Source organism: Psammomys obesus, unplaced genomic scaffold (assembly GCF_907164565.1).
Source record: "Psammomys obesus unplaced genomic scaffold, mPsaObe1.curated_primary_1811, whole genome shotgun sequence".
NCBI classification, from domain to species: domain Eukaryota; kingdom Metazoa; phylum Chordata; class Mammalia; order Rodentia; family Muridae; genus Psammomys; species Psammomys obesus.
The window spans coordinates 30,831,446-30,841,764 of record NW_026596051.1 but is presented as its reverse complement, the minus strand read 5'-3'; positions in this window follow the sequence as shown (position 1 = coordinate 30,841,764).

Sequence of the window (10,319 nt, the reverse complement as noted above, 5' to 3'; positions counted from 1 at the left end):
ATGAAAAGACCAAACTCTTAGACTTTTCTACTTCAATCCTCTCTAGACTCATCTTTGTTGAACCTAAAGCCATAACTTTGTCCTCAAGTATGGGGCAGAAGTTCCATGTTTTACTTTAGACTTCTTTCCATGTATGAGAACAAAAAAATTTCAATCCTTTATAAAAATCGCCACAAATTGAGTATATCTCAGCTAAGTCTAAGTAAAACTTCTTCTACACTTTGTCAGGGCATCATTCAATAACGACGGATATTTTCTGGGCCATTCTAGTTTGAGAAGCCTCTAAGGAATCCAGGTGAGGCTGATTGGATAGGCAGCTGGCTAGGTCTCAACAGAGGTCTGGATTTTACGGCCCAAAGCATGTGGGTGATGATAACTAGGAATATGAGGTAAGGAACAAGTATATGAGAATCTCCTCAGCTTAGTTTACTTTTAAGGTAATTCTTTATTTTTTAAAATAAAGGGATGAGGTAGGGATACCCTATATGTCTACCAAGAACAAAAACTTCTGAAACCACAGAGTATACTGTGCATTTTCTTTTTGCTGCTACAGAGCTATTGTGACATTTTCAGTACTATCTGGTTTGGGAAGATCATTTTATGGACCATATCAACCTGCTCTTTACTTCTGGATTTTGTTTGGATTTAAGTGGAGAGTATTAATAAATATTTGGAAACTATGGGAGAGTGAAATACTGATTTTTCTTTTGTATTATCTTGGTCACCATTCTACTGATAGAAAGAGACACCATGACCAGGACTTTCTTAAAGAAGAAAGTATTTAATTGGGGACATCCTTACAGTTTCTGAGGTTCAGTCCATTATCCTCATGGAAGGGAGCATGCCAGCATCAGTAATGAGGGGCAGTGGCTGAGAGTTACATCCTGCTCCACAGGCTGAGGGATAGAAAGAAATATTGGGCCAGGTGTGTGTTTTTGAAGACGTCAAAACCCAACCCTTAGTGACACATTTCCTCTAACATGGCCATTACTCCTAATTCTAATATTATCAAAGAGTTCCACTCCCTGGTGACTAAACATTTAAATATATGAGCCTTCGAGGCCATTCTTATTCAATCCACCACATTCCACATCCTGACCCTCATAGGCTTGTAACCATATCATAATGCACACCGGTTATGGTGCAACTTCAAAAGACCCCATGGTCTCTCAAATTCTCAACATTGTTTAAAAGGCCAAAGTTCAAAGTCTCTTCTGAGCCTCAAGTCAATCTCTGATCTGTAATCCCCAGTAAAAATAAAATACAAAAGCAGATCACATACTTTCAACATAGAGTGGGACAGAATTCATTAGCTTTCAAAAGAGAAGAAAGGAATCATAATGAGGAAACAGACCAATGCAAGACAGAAAACCAACAAGACAAATTCTAAACTCTACATCTCCATGTCTGAGGTCAAAGCAGCTCTTCAGATCTCTTCAGCTTTGTTGGCTACAACACATTTCTTTATCTTCAGCTGGTTTTTCACCTGGTCTGCACGCTCCTTGATACGTATTCCATGAATCTGGTGCCTCCAATATCTTGGGGTTTCCAATACAATACAGGCTTCACCTTCACAGCTTAACAAAATGACTCCTCTAGGTGTCCATGCAATGATACTCTTGACACATGCCTGGTCTCAATGCATTCCTTGGCTGTGTAGGGAGATTCCATAACCCCTCTCTTGTATACTTGACTTTAAATCCAGAACCATTTGGCTGAAGCTGCCAAGTTCTGCTTCTTCTTGTTGGTTCATGGCTTTAGAGCTACATCCTTATCCACATGAAAAGGGAGAGAGAGAGAGAGAGAGAGAGAGAGAGAGAGAGAGAGAGACTGGAATGGGTGTATGGGCTTTTGAAAACCTCAAAGCTCAACCCCAGCAACACACTACAAGGCCATACCTCTTAATACTCTAATCCTATCAAAGATTTCCACTTTCCGGTGACTAAGCATTGAAATATATGAATGTGAGGGTATTCCCATTTATACTACCACATTCAACAACTTGGGAGTATATATAGGTGGATATATTCCTATGTAAAAGACACAACACCATTTTTCCATAATATAGATTTGTGTAATCCTCTTAGCAAAATGCTTACCCTCATGGTGATGATATGAGGAGGTGAGATCTTGGAGATGTGATTAATTCACAGTGGTGGAGCTATCACATAGTATTTGTTCCTATAAAACAGAGGCTTTAGAGATAATACTGATCTCTTCCCCCATGGAAGGATTTCCCCCATGAAAAGGCACCCTCTGTGAATTAGAAAGAAAGTCCTCACCTGATACAGAATCTGTGTTGGGTACCTTAATTTGTCACTTCTTAGCCTAATAATGAGAAAAAGTGATTAGAAATAAATGTTCTGTTTCTAAACTTTATGATATCATTTTAATAGCAGGCTGAATAGGCTAAGACACTTTCTATATAGACACTCCATGTCGAAAACAACAACAACAACAAAAAATAAACACGAAGTCTACTTTCTCTGGATTACTGCAGTGTGTGGTTCTTTTACACCTTTAAAAATAAGATCTCTCTAAATTACCCTTTTGTAGTATGTTGAATCTCATTATAGACAATAACAATTAGCTAATGAAAGAATGCACTGTTAAATATGCAGGATGATATTTTCTCATTGTGATTTACTAGTTGGTTGAGTTAATTATAATTTAATTACCAGGACTTTTAACGAAAGCATCAGTGGTATCAATGGCTTGTATAAATTACAAATAAAACAATCATCTAATCTGGCTATTCCTGAGCCCAATATTTGGGAAATATACAAAATAATACCCATTGTCTCCTGTCTGAAGCAATTTGATATCATGAACATGAATTAATTAAACATAAACTTGACTTTGGCAATCACTCTGGCGCTTTCTCAGAAAATTGGGAATAGTGTTACCTCAAATTCTAGCTAAAGCACTTTTAAGCATATATCCAAAATATGCTCAACTACATAACAAGGACATTTGATCAACCATGTTCATAGCAGCTCTATTTGTAATAGCCAGAAGCTGGAAACAACCAGCATGTCCCTCAGCAGAGGACACAGAAATTGTGGTACATTTACACAATGGAATACTTTTCAGCAATTTAAAACAAGGAAATCATGAAATTTGCAGGCAAATGATGGGGTCTAGAAAAGATCATCCTGAGTGAGGTATCCCAGAAGCAGAAAGACACACACAGTTATACTCATAAGTGAATTAGCCAAATAATATAGGATAAACATACTAAAATCAATATGCCTAAAGAAGCTAAACAACAAGGAAGACCCTAGGGAAGGTGCTCAGTCTTGATCCAGAAGGACAAATGGGGTAGACATGGTAAGCAAGAGAAGAAAGAGAATAGGACAAGAGCCTAGCACAGAGGGTCTTTGAAAGACTCCATTGATAGAGGTATGGAAGCAGAGGCTGAGAATCATAGCCAAACTTTGGGCAGAGTGCAGGGAATCTTATGAAAGAAGGAGAAGCTAGAAAGACCTGGAGGGGACAGACCAACAGAGCCAAATTTATGTTTCCCTCTTAGCATAATAGTAAGCTGAGCCCTGGGGACCCTGCAGCAACTGATACTGCATACAAAAAAAATTCATGGAGAGGACCTAAAACCCCAGCTCAGATGTAGCCCACAGTTTCAGTGTCCAAGTGGGTTCTCTAATAAGGGGAACAGGGGATGTTTTTAACATGAACTCATGGCTGGTTCTTTGATCACCTTCCCCTTTAGGGTGCAGCCTTTCCAGGCCACAGAAGAAGACAATGCAGCTAGTCCAGATGAGACCTGATAGGCTAGGGTCAAATAGAAGGGGAGAAAGACCTCCCCTATCAGTGGACTAGGGGAGGGACATAGTGAGAGAAGAGGGAAGGGCAGTGGGATTAGACACAGCTGGGATATAAATTGAATAAATTGCAATAAATGATAATAAAAATGTTAAAAACATAAACTTGAAATATAAACAATTGAACTATGACTGAGGCCCCTCAAGTGATAGTAAATGAAGTCAACAGAGATGACCAGATAGAGCCACAGTGTCCAAAGGGAAAATAACCCAGGACACATGGGAACATTTACATTTCCACACAGCCATATTCTCAACAGTTATAAGAAACAGGTAGCATTAATTCATTAATTCTAATAATATACTTTTATTATGGGATAAAGTTTTATGTGGGGGCAGGGGTAAGGAGAGGGGAATCAGATGGAACTAGTGGGATTTTAAAAAGTCATAAAAACAGTTTGAGATGAGGTACCCAATAAGGATGAATCAAGAAAATCCCAGAAGCCATAGGTTATTAAACAAAAATCACAGTGCCAGAAGTTTAATCTCACTAATGGTTGCTAGAAAAGAAAGATTTAGAGCCTCCCAATCAACACAGATGATTCTCAACACTCTTGTTCACTAGAACTGGTCAGTATGCCCTTATTGGTGAAGATACAGTATGTCTTAATAGCAAGTCATCATAGGGAAAACAAGCCAGAACTAGGCTAGAGGTTTCCTTCCTGCTGAGGAGCTTTAATGAAGGCAGATGTTGTTATGTGGGCTTCTTTGCAGTGAGAGGGGAAATTGGGCTTAACAACCTTATTTAGCTGTAGGTCTTCTGTGCAATACTCCCCAACAGCCAGATAAGATGAGCCTACTGGTGTTTAAATGAAGGAAAGAGATCCTTCAGTGTGAGGGAGGATTCCTAGCCTTAGATGAGTATTAACTTGGGTGTTATGGGGCTATAATACCATGGTCTCACAAAGAATTTGCACTGATTCAATGAGCTATAAGATTTTGTTTCATTAATTTGAACAATTTGTTTCAGGAATTTGAATGAATTTCATAGACCATATAAAGGTGAATTTTAGAAGAAAGTTTTAATTTAGGATACTTACTGGGATATTAAAACACAGCACAGGTGTGACTCTCTGACAATGGGGTATTCTACAGTTGATAGTCTAGAGCATTTATAAGACCTATGGTAGGCACTGAGGTGAGGCATGGAGAGATAAGATGCTTAGTACAGCTAGCTCATCCATGAGGTGTACAAGTGTCTCATTTCTAGTCAAATCTTCATGTATAACTTAATTAATGTTGCTTATTAAGGCTGAACAAAGAAAGGAAAAGAATTAACAGAAACTAGAGCAGGATCTCCAAGCAAGCTTTGAAATTTCTGGTCTCTGGCCATTACACACTCAAGGACATTTCAACTTCTGGAAAACCCCTATGTAGGCATAAAGTTATTGTGTACTTTAAATGCTGATTTATAGATCCCCCATATCTAGGTTCAGTACTTGTTCTGAGAATCTCCTGTCTGAATGTTGTGTAAACACTGTTTCTCCAATTGTCCCCTGATAAGCCAAAAAAGCAGATTACAGCCAAGCGTTGAGCAGGGGAGAGAATAGGGATGGACTTCCTGACAACCAGAGGAGGAGGTAGAAGAGGAAGATGGGGATTCAGCCAAGGTTAGATGTCCAGGAGGGACCAGGAGAGCTCAGCAAAGAAAGATAAAAAGTGCAAGTATCTCTGGGACGCATGCTGGTAGAAAACCAGAGTAGCTTAGCTGTTTAAGAATAGAGTAATAACTGCTTTGTTATTGTGCTGTGAAGCTTATTATTAAACAATAGCTAGGTTTAGAGAGAAACTGAGAAACAAACACAGTTTTAGAAAAAGAACTTTAACAACCCTAAACTATTCAATCAGTTCTTATCAACTGTTCTCATTGCAATAGTGGCAAATCTGTCATTGGTGCAACTAAACACTTTCTGTTTGGATTTTATATCTGATCCACAGGAGAATATTAATGTCTGGTACCGCAAACCCCCTCAATATCCTTTGGCTGGTGAGGTTGTAGAGCCTAGAAGAAGCTGTTGTTTCTTGACTAAATGTATATTATGTGCCTATCAAGTTACTTTGGAAATAACTGTATGTCCAAAGAATAATGTTGCTATTAACTTGGATCAGAGAAGCTTCTTTTCATTGTAGTAAGTTGCCAATATATGCAGAACAAATGACTATTGAGCATACACCCATAAGAATGGTAGGGTTCAGGGAACATCATGGTAAAGGGAACAGAAGGAATTTAAGAACTACAAAAAGGGAAGAAGGAACTGTGTGATCAGTTGTTTCAAGTTCCTAACATAAAGGACTATAGCTTGAAATTTTGAATAAAATAAGACCCTTTCCTATATTTTGCTTTTGTAATGAAATTTTATCACAGCAATAGGAAACAAAACTAAAACTCAGCAAATTTTAAGCATACAGTGCGATGTTATTAAGCAGAGTTGTCATACTTTGGCTCTTAATATGCAAAGTACATGACAGCCCAGAGTCCAGATTATCAGAAGCAAAGTAAAACCAGATATTGTAGAACCCTTCTGCATCCCCAATGTTCCTGTGGCAACAGGAATTATATGGCAGGGAAATACTAGAAAACTACCAAAGGATAATCCCCAGGCAACCTAGCCAGATACATGCAATAATAAACAAGAGAAATTATCTCAAACAAAGTAAGAGGTGAGGACAAATACTCAAAGCTGTTGTCATACTTCTGCATAGGCACCATTGCAAAAACATTCACACACACACACACACACACACACACACACACACACACACACATGAACATGCACACATGCACAAATATGAAAATAAACTTCACACAAATTTATTTAGGAATCATATAAAAGATAACAGTCTCCAGTGGATATTTCAATGCTCTATAAATATATCTTCTTGCTTAAGCGAACCCCACAGGAGGCACAGAATATTTTTGGTTATTCCATCTTAACACATACTGTATATTCAAAAGAAAAACATGAATATTCAATTAACATATTTTGAATTAACTAATTAGTAATATCCATGAGAAGGAGAATAAAACACTGCTCACTTAACCAGGTGATTGTATCTCAAAGCTGCCGGAGCAGAAGGCAATTTAAGCTGCTCATGAAGCAAATTTAATTGTAATATCCTAGAACTGTGTTGTCTTGTGTTTGCTTGTAGCTACTGTAAATACCTATACTTAAAGGGTAAGAGAATATACATTTATCCTGCACTTCTAGAGGTCCAACTTGAATCTGATAAAGCTACAATAAAGCTGACTGTAAGACTTTTTTTTTTTCTGGGAACTCCAAAGGGTTTATTTAGAGTTTGAAAATTAAGCTTATCATGATTAACAGCATAAGGCCTCTCTGCTCTGTAACTTTAAGCTGATATCCTTTGCCAAACTGTAGAAGCTATCTAATTCTTAGTATGCTTCTAATGTCTCACTGATATTAGTTTCAAAGATTAGTCTAGTTTTTTCCCTATCAAAAAATGTTCTTAAGGTTACGTAACTGATAAAGGGAAGATAGTTATTTCCCTCACAGTCTGAAACTGAAATTGCATGTTGGCCAATCTGTAAAGGGCAACCACAACTGTATCAAGCTTTGAGGAATTCCATCATGGCAGCAATGCATACAAGAGGCAGAGATCACACCAGCTTATGCCGCCATCGTGGCAGTTAGCCTCATACTCTCCAAAAAGGAGAGTAAACGTCTCTACATTCTGGAACATAATCAAATAAGGGGGGAAATATTTTTAAAAATCACATGATCATCTCTGTAAATGCCTCAAAAGCATTTCGCAAAATCCAATACCTGTTAATGTTTTAAGTTTTGATGAGATCATGGATATTTAAATAAACCTTCATGTGAAAAGTTGCTGATGCTCCCATGTGGGGACAACTGGCCTGGCTGTTACTCTCAGACCAGAAGGCAAGGCTTGGGGAGCAGTGGTCTCAGATTCCTCTCCTCTCTGAATGGTAGCTATATTCTTGGTTGTGCCAAGTGTCACATAACCTCTATACATATTCAGAAGAGAGTAATTCTTTAGACCGCTTCTGGATCACCACAGAATTCTCCCATATGTCATTTAGAAAAGGGAGTCAAAGTTCTGTGTCTCCAACATTGTCAAGAGTTTTCTCTTAGTCTTCTTAAATGATCAACACCTGTTGGCTCCCAGCCTTCTGGAGAGTGTCCATTTTGTGTTTTCATGTCCAAAAAAAATCTATACTTCTTGTAGCTTATATTAATTATTTATGACAAAAGTAATGTACGAAAGGAACAGTATATTTTGGCTTACTAAGGACATGGTAGTAGGAGTGTGTGGTGGATGATAATATTTCATCTTAGTCAGGAAGCAGAAAGACAGATGAATGCTGGAGCTCAACTCACTTTGTCTTTTTTATTCATCTTGTGGATGATTCTATCTTCATTCAGGAAATCTTTCCAGAGACACCCTCTCAGAGAGATGCAAATGTGTGCTTCCATGGCGACTCTATATCCTGTCAGGTTGAAGATGAGGATGACAACTAACCCCCACAGCCTGCCTCACTATATTTCGGTATTCATTCCTGAGTCGTGATAGGCCAGTAATCAATGTTCTAGTACAAATCTGTTGTTGCTTCCACCTCTTCCTTTGTTTTTGGTTTTGTCATTTTCCTTCTGGGGGAACGATGCATTAATATACTGCAATTTTGGTGGTGTTTTTAGTAGCCCAAGTTTAGACAGCCATCTTCCATCCTGAAGTTAAACTCTTTAGATTCTTCTTATCCCCAAACACCTACTTACCATTCATGTCCAAGTTCAAAACATTATAGCTCTTCATGTTACCCAGAAGTAAAATGATACTCATAATATTTTTGTATGCTTCCACTGGAGTGATTATCCCATTGAGTTGTAGGTATTTCTGACATATTAATGTGTTGTTAGTGCTTTGAGGATAATGGCATTCTGTAACGTATCTTGGTATACTCAAAGCATTTATTCTAGTTTTCAACCTAGAAAGCATCATAGTCCAGAAAAGCAAATAAAATGACTTCTTTCTTTCATTTTTAGCAAACCCCATTTAAACATTTCTATCATGTTTTTAGATCATACCTTGATTATTCAAAGATGAAAATCTGAAGTGAATTCTGAGAGAGGAATTGTGTTTTTCTTCTACCTCTCCCCCCATCGGGAATGTGATGTGTTGTAGTCAACTGTCTCAATATTCTGAGAAATTGACATTCAACATAAGGGGCTGTATCATTTAAACATGAGCCAGAATAAATTCTTTCTTCTTTAAATTTCTTTGGTCAAGATATTTTATCACAGCAAGACAAAAAGAAATCAAGATAACTTGCAGCTTCAAAAGACCTTGGTGATATTTTCAATAGTATTTTAGAAGTATTCTAAAATGTAGATACTGTTTTATAGGTCTTAGGTATAACAGACACAATTAACTAACACAAACGATAAATAACTTCAATACCCATTCATTATTCTTGAGCGTTACACAAATATCACAAAACTAGATGAGAGATGAATATTTTAAACTTGAATGATTATAGTACCTATGCTGAGAGAAAAAAATAAAGTTGGAGTGGAATGTATATGCTCTTTTGGTAAATCAAAGAAAGTGAAACTATGGTCTTCTCTCTCTCTCTCTCTCTCTCCCCCCCGTGTGTGTGTGTGTGTGTGTGTGTGTGTGTATTTGTGTATGTGTGTGGTGTTACAACCAACTACATCTATCTACCTATCTATCTATCTACCTATCTATCATTTATTTTTCTATCCAGCAACCTCCATCTACCTATGCACCTATATAATAATCTGCATGAATATAGGGAAATGTAAGAGCTAAATCATCTTTATTAAAAGAGCATTATGACATGGCTAAAGAAATATATATTCAAGAGAAGTCTTAAAAATATTTCTATTTTGAGTAACTGTCATAAATGAGTACAAGGAGTAAATTGTGTGTGAAGAAATACAATAAGTTCTTGGAAACTTCTCAATTTAATTATATAAGTTTTCAAAGACAACTATTCAGGGGAAAAGAAGTGAAACCTATAATCCAAATTGTTTTATAGATACTAATCATTTATGTTACACATAATACATATCTTGTTAACGTTAACCTTTAGAGTTTGAAGATGTTCACCAAATAATAAACCCATTATGTTGAAGCTGAGAAAAATGCATCCCAGAAATCACTAACAGCTAATTTAAGATGAACAATAGAATCGATGTGAAAGATCAAGGCAGTGATAGGGTGGGTGAGATAATTAGAAACAAATATGTGATACCAAACCTGTAATCTCTTCCTTCAAGCTACATGCATAAGCCATCATAGAATCCAGTGCTATACAAAGTACAGCATAAACAGTAGCAAACACACACACACACACACACAAGAATAACAGCCTGACAAAAAGAAACTAGTGGTATAAAACAGTAATTACTTGTTGTTTACCAAAATTCTGTGTCTTAGGATTTGAACAATTCTTGCCCAAGGACATCTTCTGAGCCT